This window comes from Clarias gariepinus, chromosome 12 (assembly GCF_024256425.1).
Source record: "Clarias gariepinus isolate MV-2021 ecotype Netherlands chromosome 12, CGAR_prim_01v2, whole genome shotgun sequence".
Classification (NCBI taxonomy): domain Eukaryota; kingdom Metazoa; phylum Chordata; class Actinopteri; order Siluriformes; family Clariidae; genus Clarias; species Clarias gariepinus.
In genome coordinates this window covers 1,621,020-1,641,060 of record NC_071111.1, presented here as the reverse complement: position 1 = coordinate 1,641,060, position 20,041 = coordinate 1,621,020, and positions in this window count along the sequence as shown.

The following is a 20,041-nucleotide window of genomic DNA, read 5'->3' as shown; positions in this document are numbered from 1 at the left end:
GTCCTTTAGAAAAATACTCTGAATGCAGAACACGGCGTGGAAGTCCTCCACCAAAAACGTGGCACTTTTTAATTGTTATATAATGGCATAAAATGACATAAAAGATTGGATGACCAATAACTTTCTTTTACTAAATTCAGATAAGACAGAGATATTGCTCATCGGCCCAAAAACCAGCACACAACAGCTTTCACAATTCAGCCTGCGTTTAGAAGGATGTACTGTTACTACTAGCTCAACAGTAAAAGACCTGGGCGTGATATTAGACAGCAACTTGTCTTTTGAAAATCATATTTCCAATATCACAAAAACAGCCTTTTTCCATCTTAGAAATATTGCCAAACTTAGGAGTATCCTATCCGTATCTGATGCAGAAAAGCTAGTTCATGCATTCATGACCTCCAGACTGGACTATTGTAATGCATTACTAGGTGGTTGTCCTGCATCCTCAATAAACAAGCTACAGTTAGTCCAAAATGCAGCCGCCAGGGTTCTCACTAGATCCAGAAAATATGATCATATAACACCTATATTATCATCCCTGCACTGGCTACCTGTTCAATTTAGAATTAATTACAAAATAGTACTACTTACATACAAGGCTTTAAATGGTTTAGCTCCCTCATACCTAACCAGTCTTTTGATACGCTATAATCCACCACGTCCCTTAAGATCACAAAACTCCGGACTTCTGGTAATTCCCAGAATTTTAAAATCTACAAAAGGGGGCAGGGCATTTTCATATTTGGCTCCAAAGCTTTGGAATAGCCTTCCAGACACTGTTCGGGGAGCAGACACGGTTTCCCAATTCAAACGTAGGCTCAAGACGCATCTCTTTAATCTGGCATACGCGTAACTCAACCCATAACCTCATACTTCATTACACTTATCCTGAATGGCAACTACGCTAATTCTCTCCATCTTTTCTGTATTTTTCTACCCATCCTGAGACAACTGGAGATTGTGCCAGCTTCAGTAGACAAAGGCCAACCCTGCGAGGTTTCTAAAGCATCTTGAGAAGGACCTGCTCCAGCTAGATTCTGCTTTATGATGGCTGGAGCTACACATCCTGCTCCTGTGCTTCCAGTGATCTGACCCCATCTGCCCTCTGCACCTACTGCTGAACTGAATCTACACAACTTCTGATATATTGAACTTTCACCTGCACAACACACTTGATGTTATTTCTATCTGTTATCACCCAGATGAGGATGGGTTCCCTGTTGAGTCTGGTTCCTCTCAAGGTTTCTTCCTATTGCCATCTCAGGGAGTTTTTCCTTGCCACTGTCGCCGTCACCCTTGGCTTGCTCATCAGAGACATTTCATTCATCATTCATTCATTTAATTATTATCTAGACACATTTTTCTCACACATACACACTTCCAAATATTTTCTTTTCTTTCTTAAAAAAAAAAAAAAAAAAAAAAAATCTTTCATTTTTTTCTTGTGAAGCTGCTTTGGGACAATGACCATTGTTAAAAGCGCTATATAAATAAAATTGAATTGAAATTGAATTGAATATCTCTGGTCTTCTCTTTGACAATTCCTCCCTTGTTTCTGATGATTTCAATTAGTTTGTAGTGTTGCTTGTCCAAGAAAACCAGCAATCTTGCTTGAAGTGGAGCAGTTGTAATTCTCAGAAACTCATTACTGATCTGAAAAAAAAAAAAAGTAAAAACAAAAATTGGACTGGCTCAAGTTCTTAGCAAATCTTAATTACAGTATGTATAGAAAGAATCACCCCCCCCCCCACATACACACACCTTTAAAATAACTGCATTCTGTTGCTTTGTAAGTGCTCACTACTGATAATACAATAAACCAATGAACATAATTCAGTTTTGCAGGATAACTGAAATTATTCTCTGATATTATCAGATAATTCAACTACTAATTTTCAGTGGGAAAGGGAAATTTCATTTCGAGGGAGTTTATTTTAGAATATTTAGATTACACTGACATTTATTAAATTCATGGCAATTCTATTGTATCATTTCAATTTCAAAATTTATCCAATTAATGTTTTTATTTGTGCATTCTGGGACTTACCAATGTCTGCAGTATGGGTAAAACAATGCCCCTTCAGAAAAGCTAACAGACCTTTAAACACAAAAGTAAATAAAGATTTCATGTTTACTTTTAAACTTCATAGTAATGCCTAACCTCAGCTTGTTGGTCCAAGTGACCACTAGCTGAAAGTGGGACAGTGCTCTGCCCATTAATCCATGCTACTATTACCAAGCAAATTGGAATATATATATATATATTATATATTATTATATATATATTATTAAAGAAAACAGCACAAACAACAGCTCAAGGGCTTTTAAAAACATTTTTATTTTAAATGGTAAAAATGTCAATTATTCTTCATACTCATCCTGTTTAATCCAGGTTTTATGTTAAACAGAGTATATCAAACTCCTGATCTGTGATAATTTCATTAACTATAACTGCTTTAGATGCGAGAGATCTAATATTTAACAGTCCTAGCTTCAGATCAGAGGTGCCGGCTGCGCATTCAGTCTGATCCAAGTTTGTGGTCTTTATGTTAATTAAATTACTAAAACAGACTTTGAGTCTTTCTAAATTTGTTTTTAGCTCGGGGAACAGACACAGTCTCAATACAGTGAACCCTGGGTGACGACTCTATGCAGCTAGCAGACAGTTGGTTTAGCCTGTCTGTCTGCTCCCTGGCCTGGGTTCTGGATTGTCACCGATTAACTAGGCCTCTTCTGAGACTATGAGCTATACTGCAAGAAATGAGAGCAGCACCTTCCCGAGTGGGATGGACACCGTCCCGCCCTAACAGGCCAGCTTTCCCCTCAAAGGTCTTCCAATTATCAATGAAGCCCACGTTGTTTTCGGAGCACCACCTGGACATCCAGCGGTTCAGTGACCATAACCTGCTGTAAGTTATGTCACCACGTCTCATTGGGATACTAAAGGTTTATTTACAACCACATTTCGGCCATTCACACACATGCATTGTGCTATGTTGTTTGTACACACTTTTACTTTTCCCCTTCTAATCTCCCCATATACTTGCTGATTAAACACTGCATTTTTTTTTAAAGTAAGAGCGCGCGATGTGAGCAGCTTTAATTATTAATAATCAAATAATTATTCAATGCTGGACATAAACAGCTAAAATCAAGATAAATGTTATTCTTTAAATTGTTATTATCATGTTCTTTTGCTGTTTGGGTTCAGCGTTAAATGATTATTTAAAACTGAAGCGTCTCTTGTAGATTCATGCCACAAGTCATTTTATCATGCAAAGATCATTACGTTGTGCTTGGACCACTGACTCGAAAATTGACATTTTTACCGTTAAAATTAAAAATGTTGAGCCCTTGAGCTGCTGTTTGTGCTATTTTCTTTAATAATAACAATAACAGTAGACAGAGAGAAACATAGAGTCTGTCTAAACAAAATTAATTGCAGCCATTTGCAAAATGTCCCCTTGCGCCACCTGGTGGTCATTATATATATATAATTTTATCATATTAAGTAAATATTGACAAAGTGCTTCGGGCTTTTTAAAGTATTAATAAGTATGTTTTTAGCTTTTTGTGTCCGGCATTGAATAATTATTTCATCCATTATTTGACCAGGGCTGGAAATTATAGCTGGAATGTGATTGTGGATTTATGACTGAAATTATTCAGTCATATGGGAATTTATGACTGACGTGGCTCGTACTTTCAAGGCAGTGTTTTTATCAAAAGGCTGATAAACGCTCAGTTACTGTCATTCTTTTTCTTACCTTTGATGTAGGTATGAAGTCCAAAATCTTTAAATTAGCAGTTATTAAACCGATTATTAAGAAACCTGACCTTGACCCCTGTCAGCTGTCCAGTTACAGGCCAATTTCAAACCTCCCCTTTATCTCTAAGATTCTGGAAAAGATAGTAGCAGGGGAGCTTTGCTCATATCTACATGAAAATGGCATACATGAACTGTATCAGTCAGGATTTAGGCTTCATCACAGCATGGAGACAGCACTTGTTAAAGTTGTAAATGACCTTCTATTGGCCTCTGATCAAGGTTGTGTAACCATGCTTGTATTACTCGACCTCAGTGCAGCTTTTGACACCATTGATCATAGTATTCTTCTTCACAGATTAGAAAATGTAGTAGGAATTAAGGGTACAGCCCTCTACTGGCTCAGATCCTATCTGACCAATCAGTATCAGTATGTAGACTTAAATGGTGATTATTCTGCATGTTCTCTAGTGGAGATGTTCCACAGGGTTCAGTTTAGGGCCCACTGCTTTTTCCCTTTACATGCTGCCTCTGGGCAACTTAATCTGTAAGCATGATATTAGTTTTTACTGTTATGCAGACGACACACAGTTACATGTCTCAGCAAAACCTGATAAGATAAACCAGCTTACTGAAGTTGAGCAATGTGTGCAGGACATAAGAAATTGGATGCTAATTAACTTCCTTTTGCTTTATCCAGATAAGATAGAAGTTCTAGTCATAGGACCGCATACAGCTACAAGATTCTAGATCACTCTGTAACTTTAGATGGCCTTTCTGTTCCATCAAGTGCAACAGTAAAATACCTCGGTGTGATTATAGACTCCAGCCTTTCATTTGAAGCTCATGTAGATAATATTACCAGGATAGCATTCTTTCACCTTAGAAATATTGCCAAGATAAGAAATATACATTTACATTTAGGCATTTAGCAGACGCTCTTATCCAGAGCGACTTACATTTTTATCTTATTACACATCTGAACAGTTGAGGGTTAAGGGCCTTGCTCAAGGGCCCAACAGTGGCAACTTGGTGGTTGTGGGGTTTGAACCTGGGATCTTCCGAACCGTAGTCCAATGCCTTAACCACTGAGCTACCCCTGGCCCCCAATATATTGTAGCTAAATGATGCAGAAAAACTAGTTCATGCTTTTATCACCTCTAGGTTGGACTATTGTAATGCCCTAATGTCTGGTTGTTCAACTAGGTGCATAAACAAGCTTCAGCTAGTCCACAATGCAGCAACGAGTATCCTCACTAAAACCAGAAGATACGAGCACATCACACCTATCTTATCTTCACTTCATTGGCTCCCTGTAAAATTTCGCATTGAATTAAAAATACTACTTTTGACATACAAAGCATTAAATGTTCTTGCACCGCAGTATCTGAGTAAACTATTAGTGTCTTACGATCCGCCACGCCTACTTTGATCAAAGGATGCAGGCTGCTTGTTAGTACCGCGTATTATGAAAACTACAGCTGGGGGCAGAGCTTTTTCTTACAAAGCCCCGAAATTATGGAATATTTCAAAATTTCAAATAGTGTTCGGGACTCAGACACAGTCTCAATGTTTAAGTCCAGGCTAAAAACCTATTTATTTAATCAAGCATTTTTAAAAATAGATTTGCCTTAGGTAAAGGAGCAGATCTGGGGGACTCATGGACATAGAGTATTATGGTGAACTGGTATGTTTAGATGCTGTCTTCCCCACTCTCATTGATCACTCAAGTTTGTTGACGGTGAGGTGATTGGTTGCTTTACATCTCAGAGAGCCTTCATGTCTGTGTTTCCTTCTGGCTCTACCTTTTAGTTATGCTGTCATAGTTAGTCCTGCCGGAGTCTCTGCTTGCACTCTACAGTAAATATACACTTACATTATACATTATATGACTGTGACCAGACCTAACTGTTATGTCTCCTCTTCTGCTCTCCCCTCTCTGTTCTCTCTCCCCCTCTCTCTTTCCCCTATCTCCCCCTCTCTCTCTTTCCTCTCTTTGTCGAGCTACACATGACGTTCCTGAGCTGCCAGTGATCCAGACTCCCTCTGCCCTCCGGACAACTGATGACGCGTCGTAGCTGGGATACGTGGAAAGTGGGGTGAATCCGTCGCATGGACGAGGGGAGAAGAAGTCGGACAGTGCATGGGTTGATTATCCTTGTTATAGTAAAAGGGCCGACGAAACGGGGGGAGAGCTTACGTGAGAGAGTCTTCAAGGGGATGTCCTTTGTGGCGAGCATGACTCTCCTACACGGTACTTGGGGGCTTTGATGCGGTGGCGGTCCGCCTGTTTCTTGTAAGAGGAGATGGCACGTAGTAAGGTTCGCCTAGCGCGTAGCCACGTTTGCCTGCAGCGGCGGACGAAGTGTTGGGCTGACGGGGTCTCCACCTCTATTTCACGGACTGGGAAAAGTGGAGGTTGGTAGCCTAAGCAGCACTGAAACGGGGACAAGCCTGTCGACGCGGAGGGCAGAGAGTTGTGGGCATATTCGACCCAAGGGAGAAACTTGCTCCAGGTGGTAGAGTCCCGGGTCATCATGCAGTGGAGAGAGACCCCTAACGCTTGGTTTATGCGGTCTCCTTGGCAGATGGCAGCTTAGGAAGAGGCACAAGGTGAACCGCTTTGGAGAAGTGGTCCATGATGGTCATGATACAGTTGTGCCCGTCGGAAGAGGGTAGGCCGGTGATAAAGTCCACCGCAATGTGGGACCAGGGGCGTTGAGGAGCCGGTAGAGGTCTGAGAAGGCCAGCAGTCGGCCGGTTGTCCTTTACAACGGGCGCAGATGTTGCAGGCTGCCACGAATCTGGGCACATCCCTCCTCAACGTGGACCACCAGAATCATTGCTGGACGATGAAGAGAGTTCGAGCAGCACCTGGGTGACAAGATAGCTTGGATCCGTGGGCCAACTCCAGAACTTGTGAGCGCAGGCGAGGGGGAACGAAGAGACGGTTGGGTGGAACGTCACTAGGTCCGGGCTCCTGGGTCAGGGCCTGCCGAACCTTGCTCTCTATGTCCAGTTCCATGGCGGCAACGAGGCAGTGGGACGGGGGGATAGTATCTTCCGACGTGGGTTCCTGGGAGGGTGAAAACTGGCGTGAGAGGGCATCTGGCTTGGAATTCCTTGAGCCTGGCTGGTAGGACAGGGTGAAATTAAACCTGGAGAAAAATAGTGACCATCTGGCTTGGTGAGCATTGAGTCTCTTGGCTGTGCGTAGATATTCCAGGTTCTTATGGTCGGTCCACACTAGAAATGGGAGCTCAGTCCCCTCTAGCCAGTGTCTCCACTCCTCCAGGGCTAGATTGATGGCCAAGAGTTCTCGGTCCCCCACGTCATAGTTTCTCTCAGCTGGGGTTAGACGACGGAAGTAGAATGCGCACGGGTACAACTTGTTGTCTTGGGTGGACCTTTGGGAGAGGACCCCACCAACCCCGGTATTGGAGGCGTCAACCTCCACCACAAACTGAAGAGATGGGTCAGGGATAGTGAGGATGGGGGCAGAGGTCAATCTTTGCTTGAGCCTAGCAAAGGCTTGATCAGCTTCCTTATCCCAGCGGAACCGGGTCTTTTTGGAGGTTAGCGAGGTCAGGGGAGCGGCAATGGCGCTGAACCCTCGTATGAAGCGTCGGTAGAAGTTGGCAAACCCCAGGAGGTTTCGCCGTGAGGTTGGTGTGGGCCAGCTAGTGACAGCCTGGACCTTGGCTAGTTCCATCTCCAACATGGACGGGGAGATGACGAACCCCAGGAAGGTGGTGGAGGATGTGTGGAACTCACACTTCTCCGCTTTGACATAGAGGTTGTTCTCTAAGAGTCTCTGGAGGACCTGACGAACGTGGTGACGATGTTCCTCCATTCCTTGGGAGAAAATTAAAATGTCATCCAGGTAAACAAATACAAAGGAGTTGAGGAAGTCACGAAGAACATCATTAATGAGGGATTGGAAGAGGGCGGGAGCGTTAGTAAGGCCGATGGGGACCACCAGATATTCATAATGTCCCGTAGGGGTGTTAAAGGCTGTCTTCCACTCGTCTCCCGCATGGATACGGACAAGGTGGTAAGCATTTCGCAGGTCAAGTTTCATAAACGTGTCGGCCCCCTGGAGCAGTTCGAAGGCGGTCGCCATGAGTGGAAGTGGATAGAGGTTCCTGACAGTGATTTTGTTGAGGCCCCTATAATCTATGCATGGACGAAGGGACCCGTCTTTTTTTTTCACGAAGAAAAAGCCTGCCCCCACAGAGGAGGAGGATGGGCGGATGATTCCGGCAGCGAGGGCCTCTGTGATATAAGTGTTTATGGATTCTCTATTCGGGCAGACAAGGAGTACAGTCGGCCTTTGGGCGGAGAGGTACCTGGGAGAAGGTCGATGGGGCAGTTGTACGGGCGATGAGGAGGAAGCGACATGGCTCGGGTCTTGCTGAAGACCTGCTGCAGGTCATGATAATGAGCGGGGACGTTGGAGATATCTGGGCTGTACTCGGCCCTGGCGGTAGTAGGGAGTGTAGGGAGTGCAGAGTGAAGACATGACGTGGCACAAGAGGGGCTCCAACTCGTGATCACATGTTTGATCAAGTCAATCTGGGGACCGTGAAGCACTAACCATGGAAGACCGAGGACTAAGGCGGCGTGGGACTTGTTAATAACGAAGAAGGAGATTTCCTCCGAGTGGTTTCCAGATGTTTTTAGGGTGAGTGGAAGGGTTCTGTGAGTGATGGCAGGAAGGGGGCTTCCATCTAGAGCTTGGACAGACAGGGGATGATCCAGCGGCGTGCAGGGGACCCCTAACGCCTTGGTCGTCGCGGAGCTGATCAGATTCCGATCCGAGCCGGAGTCGATGAGCGCCTGGATGGGTTGAGGCTGGCCGCTGATGACTAGTGTTACCGAGAGCAGTGGGCATGGGTCTGGGAGTTTATCGGGAGGAGCGCCCTCTAGGGCTCCCAGTCTGACTAGAGGGCGCCTCCTTTTAACGGACAGTCCCTCAGCATGTGGCCTGAGCCCCCGCAGTAGAAACAGGCTCTTTCTAGGCGGCGGCAACGTCTCTCCTCATCGGAGATGTGGGTTCTGCCCAGCTGCATAGGCTCCTCCTGATTAATCTGCGCGTGAGGAGAGGAGGGATTGGGCGCCCTTGGGGGTAAAGGTCTTCTGGTGGGTGGTGTCTTCCGGGTTGGCTGCCCTCAGCGAAGGCTCGAGTCAATCCTCCCAGCGAGATCCATGAGTTTGTGGAGGTCAGAAGGAAGTTCACGAGAAACTAACTCATCCTTGAGTGCCTCCGACAGACCTTCCAGGAAGATGTCGGCGAGTGCTCTGGCGTTCCATCCACTTGAGGCAGCTAAGGTCCGAAACTCGATGGCATAGTCATAAGCGGAACGCGACCCCTGGCGGAGGTGTAGTAGCTTGGTGCCTGCCTCTCTGCCGACGTGAGATCGGTCAAAAACCCTTTTCATTTCTCCAGAAAAGTCAGCAAAAGTGTCACAACATGGGTCATGTGCGTCCCAGAGGGCGGTGCCCCACTCCCGGGCCCTACCTGAGAGAAGAGTGAACACGTAGGCGACCCTGGATCTCTCCGAGGAGAAGGTGGAGGACTGTAGTTCAAAAATCAGAGAACATTGTGACAGGAAGGACCTGCACGTACCTGGCTCTTCGCCGTAAGTAGAAGGGGCTGGCAGGCGTGGCTCTCGTGGAGGGTCCTTAGACCGTGCTACAGGCATCTGGAGACGTTGCATTTGGGCGGTGACGTCAGCGAGCATCTGTCTGGTAGTGACCAGTTCCTCCTGATGTTTACCAAGGAGGGCGCCTTGATTCTCCAGCACCTGCCTCATCCTGTCTAATCCTGCTGGATCCATAGTATGGCCAGATTATTCTGTCAGGAGCTGGTCACGAAGAGGCGTGATGTCCGTTGGTGTGTAGAGGCGGATCCAGACGCAGGTGCAGGAACGAGGCGTTGACTGGTCGAGGATGAGTGAGAGCGTGCGGAGCAGAGAAATCTGCCAACGCTGAAATCGTTCCACGAGCGTGGCGCTGGGTCGAAGTCAAGGAGAGAGCGCGCTGAATAGTGAATCAGGAAATCCGTCAGCGTGGTGTTTGTGCTGGAACGTGAAGATAAGCCGTAGTCGTGGAAGCGCGCGTTGGGTCGGGAGCCGTGAAGTCCGTCAGCGTGATGTCTGTGCCGAGACATGAAGATAAGCCGTAGTCGAGAGAGCGCACATTGGGTCGTGGGCCGTGAAGTCCGTCAGCGTGGTGTCTGTGCCGAGACATGAAGATAAGCCGTAGTCGAGAGAGCGCTGGTTGGGTCGTGAACCGTGTAATCCGTCAGCGTAGCAAACAAATCAGAATCGAAAAGTGAGGAGAAGAAAAACGAGAATCGGAAACAAACTTGGCAACGTGAGGGCTATTAAAGTAAACGCGAGAAAACTGGTACGAGGGACACAATAATCTGGCAAAGATCCAGTGCGCTGCCCTTACTTATAAGCACAGAGAAATCAGCGCTGAATGAGAAACCGGTGTGCAGGCGGGGCGGAGCGGGGCGTGGAAGTGACATGACAGCATGGGAAAACAAGGGCGCGTGATGAGGAGCTTGACAGTGTGGGAACGGAAATGTCAACTGACAGGAGCGGTCTTAGATCAGCGCAGAGAGCTGAGAGCATGACAGGCCAGGTGTATTACGAAGTTGTTCTCTGCACGGTGTATCAATCACGGAGAGATTGTGTGTGTCCGTGCGCGCGTCTCATACTGTACTGTGGGTGTGTTTGTGACGTTATCTTCTCATTCAAACATGCTTCCTACCAACCAACCAACCCTGGCCTCCAAACTCAGAAGCTACGTGTCATAGCCGATAACTGCTCCTTTGATCTGCTACGGCGGGGCGTCGACTGTTGATCAGTGTAAAGTAACCTGTAAAAGCCAAGCTCTTCTGCAAAAATAGTGTAAATGTCTGCAACGAACACTAACCATTAAAATGTTAAGAATTTAATTAAACACAAATATATAAATTAGATTTTCTTTATACATAATACTTTCATTATATATAAACTCATGCTAGGGTACTTTTACTACGCTGAAGTACCATTTAAAGCTATTTATTCATTTCTCTTTTATTTGCTTACTTACTTACTTACTTACAAAATAGAGAATGCTTTAGTAAAGAGCTCTAAAACAATGTCAATATGAGTGACAATGGAATATTACAGAATGTGCGATTATCATTAAAATGTTGAATTTAAATTAAAATAACACTTATATATTCGTGTTTAATTAAATTCTTAAATCATGGTTTTCACCCATGGGTTTACTGTATAAACACCATTTTTTGCATTAAGTTTAATCATGCAGCACTTTTAGTATTCATAGCAAAAGCAACGCAACTAGTCGATGTAGTCTAACAATGAGCTATATGAATAAAATAATCCCCTCGAATCCCCTTGAATAAAAAATAAATACTATAATATTTGTTTATAATGTTTATAAATAAATACACCTTTTTTTTTACAATGCATCCCTTATATAATTACTTTTCATTTGTATTCTTATTATATATAATAATATAATTTACATTTCTTTTTTTTCAAAGCTGCTTTGAGACAATGACCATTTTAAAAGCACTATACAAATTATAGTATGCGTTATGCGGTCGATATTGCCAGCTAATAGAGAAGGAACAGCCAATCTGAAGTAGTGCGTGGATGTCTGTGATTGGCTGGTTTTGTCGCAGTTTTGTAACACTGGACTAAGTTGAGCGAGTGTACAGGCAGAGTTGAGCGCGCACAAAAAACAAATGTTGCACGTGCATGCAGGCAGAGTCGAGCACGCACAAAATCGAGAAGTCGCACGTGCCCGGAGAACATGTTGAGCAAGCAGGGAAGACTCTACACGCGCAGAATCGAGCTGTTGAGCGCGCAGTGGGTACACTGCACGCGCATAGAGTGCTGTGTCTGCTCTCAAAATGTCAAACCCTGTGCTCAGAATTGTGGCAGGAATATAACGCCATAACGCATTTTTTAGTGCACTACTACAGTACTAATAAATGGTCAAAGCGCAGTCAAAGCCCGGGGATTCTGCGTGCTGTCGCATTGTATTCAGCGAGTTGCGCATATTTTTGTGTTTGTTTAATTTCATGTCTGTAGTTTTATTGATAAATCTGCTCATATCTGCGCATGCGTTTATCAGCCTTTTGATCAAAAAGTCGCACGCGCAACTCAGTTTCACTTTGCACAAGACAGTGTTCATTGTTTAGTGTACATTTAAAGCAAATAAACACAATAAAACAATATTGTTTTAGGCTTTTTGCACACACGCGCGGGTGAGTTACAATAATAATAAGAATTTATTATTATTTATTAAGAGCACTACTAGTACCACCACTACTACTACTAATAATAATAATAATAATAATACTGAATGAAGAAAGCGTAGTTAACGAAGTATCATCATAGAAGGAGAGAAGAAAATGAAGAATAAATACATATCAGTATTTACAGTTTGAGCTCGACACGTTTATGAGCTCTGTCGCTTGCTGTCAATGAGCGCCTAAAAGAAAGAGAACACATTTTTCGGCTTTAGTAGACACACAATACTTCAGACTGAAACATGTGCGTTTTCAATGGCCAGATCTGTAGCCAGCAAACACAGATGCAAAACTCAATCTACAAAGTAGTAGTTCCTAACATAAATCATAAATTTGCTCATGGAAAAGATACATTTAACATAGAAATGACATGAGTTTGCTTTCTTACCTGTTGTTTTCTTAAAAAAAAACTATGGCCGCCAGCAGAATGTGATTCAGTCCGCAATAATCCTACGTCATGAGGTCATGTGACACGACGAACTTTTGGTTTAAAGTAGAAATGTCCTTTGAGTAAACGGATTACATTTAAGTTTAACCAGAAGCTGCGATGTTTGCTTTTAAGCAACGTAAAAATATTAGTTTCGTATAGGAAATAAAAAATTTCTATCAGATCAATGTAGAAACATACTTTGTATCAATGACACAGCAGTTTCACTTTTTTCAGTGTGCTACATAAACAGCCTACAAATGGTAAAAGTCCTGTTGGCTATTAATGTCATATAGGATAGATGAAGTGCTGAAACGTTGATTTTGGGCATCTTGGGGATGTGGAGGAACCCCATGTGGCTGGGCAGCAGGCTGTGGTTGATATGTCTGTGGCACTGACCAGGCCCTAGTGGGAGGAGGTGTGGTCCAGGGGGACATTGATTGATGGGTCTGGCCCAACAACACTTACCACAGTGCTCATTAGTTGCATAAGAATCTGATTGCTGGCTTGTTGATGTGCCTGTAAAGCCTAAAATCTCCTATCATGTGCCTCCCGCTGAGCCCTCATCATTCTTTCAAATGCAGCAGCCTTTTCTTCCAGTCGCCTCTGCTCAGCAGTTTGTATTTCCTGCATCATCCTTCTGCTGTCAATCATGTATTGCCAGAGGTCGTCATCTTCAACTCTTCTCGACTTTGCCTTTCGCTTTCGAAATTCCGTGCTTCAGGAATAGGTAATTTCAACTCCTTAGGGGTCTCCGCATGATCACCACTCACGATGCTCTGGGTAGACTCACCTGACTCATCAAGGTTGGTAACTTAATCTTCTACTGTTTCAAATGGAACAGAAGAATAAAAGAAGTAGCATAGAAGAATAGATTGGGCCTATTTTTAAGCTAGCCTAACGTTGTGTGTGCGCATTTATGTATCTGCCCACATATTATGAACATATTTTCTCTCTCTCTCTCTCTCGCTCTCATACACTCATGTATGCATGCACACACACACATAATATATATATATATATATATACAGTATATTTGTAAGTTTTTGTTCCAGTACATTAGTCTAAACATCATTTATACAGTGTCAGTGAAAAAATAGGTTGCTTACCATCTACATCAGTGTCACGTTGATCTGTCAGGTCAGACACAGCGTCGATGGATTCAAGTGGTAAAAGAGTTGAGCTGTCATTCTCCACAACATCCACTGGCTCAACGGTTTTGCCCCGAGGATTCCATCCAAAGTGTCTTTCTCTTTTCCAGAACTTCCCATCTTTTAAGTGGATCACGCACTTCTATATACTTCGCCCGAAGTTTTTTTTTGTCTTAATACGGTATTGTTCAACTGTCCGAGGATAGCCTTTCTCCCTTAGCTGCTTACTGAACAGCGCATAAATGCAGCTGTTTTATGTGTCGTGGACAGTTGCTTTTGGATATGCTTATTCGACCATATATCTATAAGGCACTTAATTTCTTCAGCACTCCACATTTCTTCGCAGCTTGATTTTGAAAAATGTAACAGAGTCAACAGGAAGTGAAAATAATTTTACCCACAACCCCGTATCTCTTATACCCAAAGTGCATTAAACTATACCATTTGGTCAGATTTGGTTTGGTTGTTTCACACCAGACGAACCGTACAGTACCAAAGTAGAGCGGATAAAGTGGTCCGAGACCACCCCTTAAGGCAGGTCTCGGATCGATTGATTTGGTGCGCACCAAAGTACTAAGATTGCATTCACATCAACGCAAACGAACCAAGGGACCAAACACGAGGGACCAAACACGTTTGGTGCGTATCAAATGGCGTAGGTGTGAAAGCACCCTCAGTAATCAGGTCTGGTTGTGTCAAATGAAATGTAACTCAGCTATCGAAAAAATGTGGTCAATTCCATATCATTCATGATTTTTCACAAAGGGACAGGTAGGTTTAGATGTTTTTGTTGTTTTGTCCTTAATAAATGAATTCATCATTTAAAAACTGCATTTTTTCTTTACTCTGGTTATCTTTGTATTGATAATTTCAATCATTTAAGTGTGATAAATATGCAAAATGTGAAAAAAAGAAAGTTATTTTTCTGATATATATACATTATAATCCCAGTTGATGTAGTGAAAAGTGTGTGATGTGTTAGTGTGAATAATGAGTGTGTTCTTACCAGCTGCTGTGAGTGTGAGTGCGGATGAGAAAAGAATAAAAGTCAGACAGATTTCCATCTCCCTCCTCACTGTACACGATGTGTTCACCTCCACTCACCCAGAGAGACAGAGAGAAGTGTGTCCCCTCACTCAGCCCCCTACAGAGAGAGAGAGAGAGAGAGAGAGAGAGACCAATCACACTCAACATTACCTTATTAGAAAAAACATCATACAGACTAAATAACAAATCAGAGGCGGCATCTTTCACTTTCTCCATATATATCAATATAACATCAGCGCTGATGAACAGAGCTCCGCCTCCTGTCTCTGAGGGGTGTGACTGATGAACAGAGCTCCGCCTCCTGTCTCTGAGGGGTGTGACTGATGAACAGAGCTCTGCCTCCTGTCTCTGAGGGGTGTGACTGATGAACAGAGCTCTGCCTCCTGTCTGGTGTGTGAGTGATGAGAGTCGACCACATCACACACTGATTTCAGAGAGAGGAAGCACTCGGCTGTCATACAGCATTAATGCCTGACACCTGCATAGAGCAGATACACACACTGATAAAGCACTGCAGCACACACACACACACACATTTTTTTAATATTAATTTTGAGAATCCGGAAGACCCTGTGTGTAGAGCATTTATGTCCATACTGGACTCGGTAGGAGTAAATCAGTGTGTAGTAGGACCCACTCATAAAGCAGGTCACACTTTAGATTTAATAATATTAATTGGATTATGTATAAGAAATTTATTCACAATTCCACTATTTGAAGTTATCTCAGATCACTATCTTGTCTCAATTCAAGTGTGTCATAGTAATAACGTACGCACAGCACCGCGCTACCGCCTTAAATGTACATTCACATCAACTACCAAACAGAGTTTTATCAGTAATCTCTAAGTGTAGCTAGATCAACATATCTCTCCACTCTTATAGAAAATAACAAAAATAATCCTAGATTTTTATTTAATGCTGTAGCCAAATTAACCAGAAATAAGACCACTGCAGAAATCTCCACAACAACATCATGCAATAGTGAGGACTTCATGAACTTTTTAAATAATAAAATTGTAAATATTAGGCATAAAATTAAGGCTTTGGAACCGAACAATGTAATTGATGCAGATGTTAATCTAGCCATGTCAGATCAGAACCTAGAAAACTTTACTCCCCTTGAAGAGAACGAACTACAGTAAGTAGTTAAAGTAACTAAGTTAAAGTAGTAAATGACCTCTTATTGGCCTCTGATCAGGGTTGTGTAACTATGCTTGTATTACTTGACCTCAGTGCAGCTTTTGACACCATTGATCACGCTATTCTTCTTCTACATATATAACTTATATACACAGTCTCAGCAAAACCAGATGAGAAAAACCAGCTTACTTAAGTTGAGCAATGTGTGCAGGACATAAGAGATTGAATGCTAATTAACTTCCTTCTGCTTTATTCTGATAAGACAGAAGTTTTAGTCATAGGACCGCATTCAGCTAGAAGTAAAATTTTAGATCACACTGTAAAGGAGATGGCCTTTCTGTTCCATTGAGTGGAACAGCAAAAGACCTCGGTGTGATTATACATTCCAGCCTTTCATTGGAAGCACATGTAGATAATATTACCAGGATAGCATTCTTTCACCTCAGAAATATTGCCAGGATAAGAAATATACTGTCACTAAACGAAAAAAAAGTAGGTAATGCTTTTATTACCTCTAGGTTGTCAACTTACTGTCTGGTTGTTCAGCTAGATGCATAAATAAGCTTCAGCTAGTCCAGAATGCAGCAGCGAGAGTCCTCACCAGAACCAGAAGATATGAGCACATCACCCCTATTTTATCTTCACTCCATTGGCTCCCTGTGAAATTTCGCATTGATTTTAAAATACTACTTTTGACATATAAAGCATTAAATGGTCTCGCGCCGCAGTACCTGAGCGAAATGCTAGTGTCTTACGATCCGCCACGCCTACTTCGATCAAAGGATGCAGGCTGCTTGTCAGTACCGCGTATTATGAAAAATACAGCTGGGGGCAGAGCTTTTTCTTACAAAGCCCCAAAGTTATGGAATAGTCTTCCAAATAGTGTTCGGGACTCAGACACAGTCTCAGTGTTTAAGTCCAGGCTAAAAACCTATTTATTTAGCCAAGCATTTTTATAAATAGATTTGCCATAGGTAAAGGAGCAGATCTGGGGGACTCATGGACGTAGAGTATTATGGTGAACTGGTATGTTTGGATGCTGTCTTCCTCACTCTCATTGATCACTCAGGTTTGCTGACGGTGAGGTGATTGTTTGCTTTACATGTCAGGAAGCCCTCATGTTTGTGTTTCCTTCTGGCTCTCCCTTTTAGTTATGCTGTCATAGTTAGTCCTGCCGGAGTCTCTGCTTGCACTCTACAGTTAATATACATTCACATTATACATTTACATTTACATTTACATTTAGGCATTTGGCAGACGCTTTTATCCAGAGCGACTTACAAAAAGTGCTTTAATGTTTACAACATTGGATACATACTTACACTGGGTAACTAGGTTAATAACTAAGTACCATTAGTCCAACACAACTGAAGAGTTTTTTTTTTTTTTTTTTTTTTTTGGGGGGGGGGGTTAGTCCAAATACTGGAGAAACAGATGCGTCTTGAGTCGTCGTTTAAAGATAGTCAAAGTCTCTGATGTACGGACATCTAGAGGAAGTTCATTCCACCACCTAGGTGCCAGAACAGAAAAGAGCCTGGATGAATGCCGCCCTCGATCCCTGAGAGATGGTGGGATGAGGCGAGCAGTGCTGGAGGATCGGAGGGAACGTGGTGCAGTTCGTGGTGTAATTAGCGCAGAGAGGTAAGTGGGTGCTGGGCCATTTTTAGCTTTGTAGGCAAGCATCAGTGTTTTGAATTTGATGCGGGCAGCTACAGGAAGCCAGTGCAGGGAGCGGAGGAGTGGGGTGGTGTGGGAAAACTTGGGAAGGTTAAAAACGAGTCGTGCTGCAGCATTCTGGATCAGTTGCAGAGGACATTGTGTGACTGTGACCATACCTAACTGCCATCTCTCCTCTTCTTCTCTTTCCCCCCCTCTTTCTTTTTCCTCTCTCCTCCTGTCCCCCCCTTTCACTCTTTCTCTCTCTCTCTGTCGAGCTACACATGTCGTTCCTGAGCTGCCAGTAATCCAGACTCCCTCTGCCCTCCGGACCTGTCTGACCCATCCTGGTGCCCCGCTTCTGGCTGAAGATCTCGTCACATGGATGCCCCGTGTGTCTCTCTGGGATGCGTCTGGTGTCTGGGAATGATTCTCTCTACCTAGAAAATGGTTCTGGCCTTGACTGGTGTTGGCAACTGTTTCTCTGGGGACTTGACAGTTCGATAGTTCATGACTGGAACTTCTTACAAGTCTACCTGGGTCTTCAATAACTACCTGGACTCCATATTAACATCAATTAACATCAGCTATTATAGCTGAACTGCCTCCCACCCTACACACTGTATAAATGCAGATCATTTACTGCTTTCTGTTTCACCCAAATGAGGATGGGTTCCCTGTTGAGTCTGGTTCCTCTCAAGGTTTCTTCCTATTACCATCTCAGGGAGTTTTTCCTTGCCACTGTCGCCCTCGGCTTGCTCACCAGGGACAAACTGACCATTTTGATTCATACAAATTCACATTTCATACAAACTTAAATAATTCTTTTGACTATGTAAAGCTGCTTTGCGGCAATGAAAATTGCTAAAAGCGCTATACAAATAAAATTGAATTGAATTGAATTGAATTGAATTGAACAATGATGGACTCCTTAAAGCATTCAATTTAATTCAATTCAATTCAATTTTATATACAGTATATAGCGCTTTTAACAATGGTCATTGTCTCAAAGCAGCTTCACAAAAATGAAAGAAATTAATTAAAAAATAATAATAATTAAAAAACATAATAATAATAATAAATTGTGTATGTGTGAGAAAAATGTGTCTAGATAATAATGAGATGAATGAATGAAATGTCTCTGATGAGCAAGCCAAGGGTGATGGCGACAGTGGCAAGGAAAAACTCCCTGAGATGGCAATAGGAAGAAACCTTGAGAGGAACCAGACTTAACAGGGAACCCATCCTCATTTGGGTGATAACAGATAGAGATAATATAACATCATGTGTGTTATGCAGCTGAAAGTACAATATAACAGAAATTCTTTAAATTAACATGAAGTCCAGTTCAGCATAAGGATGAGTCAGGGGATGCAGAAGGCAGATGGGGTCTGGTTTCTACTTTTAAACTAGGAAACTGTGTCTGAGCCCCTAACACTGTCTGGAAGGCTATTCCAAAGCTTTGGAGCTAGATATGAAAAAGCCCTACCCCCTTTTGTAGATTTTGAAATTCTGGGAATTACAAGAAGTCCAGAGTTTTGTGATCCTAAGGAGTGTGGTGGATTATAGCGTATCAGAAGACTGGTTAGGTATGTGGGAGCATTTAGGTATGTGGGAACCCATTTTAAGCCTTGTATGTAAATAATACTTTTTTGTAATTAATTCTACTGAACAGGTAGCCAGTGCAGGGATGATAATATTGGGGTTATATGATCATATTTTCTGGATCTAGTGAGAATCCTGGCGGCTGCATTTTAGACTAACTGAAGCTCGTTTATTAATTGTTTATTGGGGATGCAGGACAACCACCTAGTAATGCATGGTGTCCACTCTGGAGGTCATGAATGCATAAACTAGCTTTTCTGCATCAGATACGGATAAGATGCTTCTAAGTTTGGCGATATTTCTAAGTTTGAAAAAGGCTGTTTTTGCGATATTGGAAATATGATTTTCAAAGGACAAGTTACTGTCTAATATTACGCCCAGGTCTTTTACTGTCGAGCTGGTAGTAACAGTACATCCTTCCAAACGCAGGCTGAATTGTGAAAGCTGTTGTGTGCCGGTTTTTGGGCCGATGAGTAATATTTCTATCTTGTCTGAGTTAAGTAAAAGAAAGTTATCGGTCATCCAATCTTTTATGTCCTGGACACACTCGATTAATCTAGACAACTTAGGTATTTCATCTGGTTTTGTTGAGATATATAATTGGGTATCATCAGCATAACAGTGGAAAACTGATCCCATGTCTTCTAATGATGTTACCCAAGGGAAGCATGTATATTGAGAACAGAAGAGGTCCTAAAACTGACCCTTGTGGGACCCCATATTTCACTGGCATTACATCAGACAGTTCTCCATTTAGATCTACAAAATGGTATCGATCAGACAGGTATGATCTAAACCATTTTAATGCCTGTCCCTGAATACCTATGTGATTTTGTAAGCGATCTATGAGAATATTATGATCTATAGTGTCGAATGCAGCACTAAGAGCAAGCAAGACAAGTATTG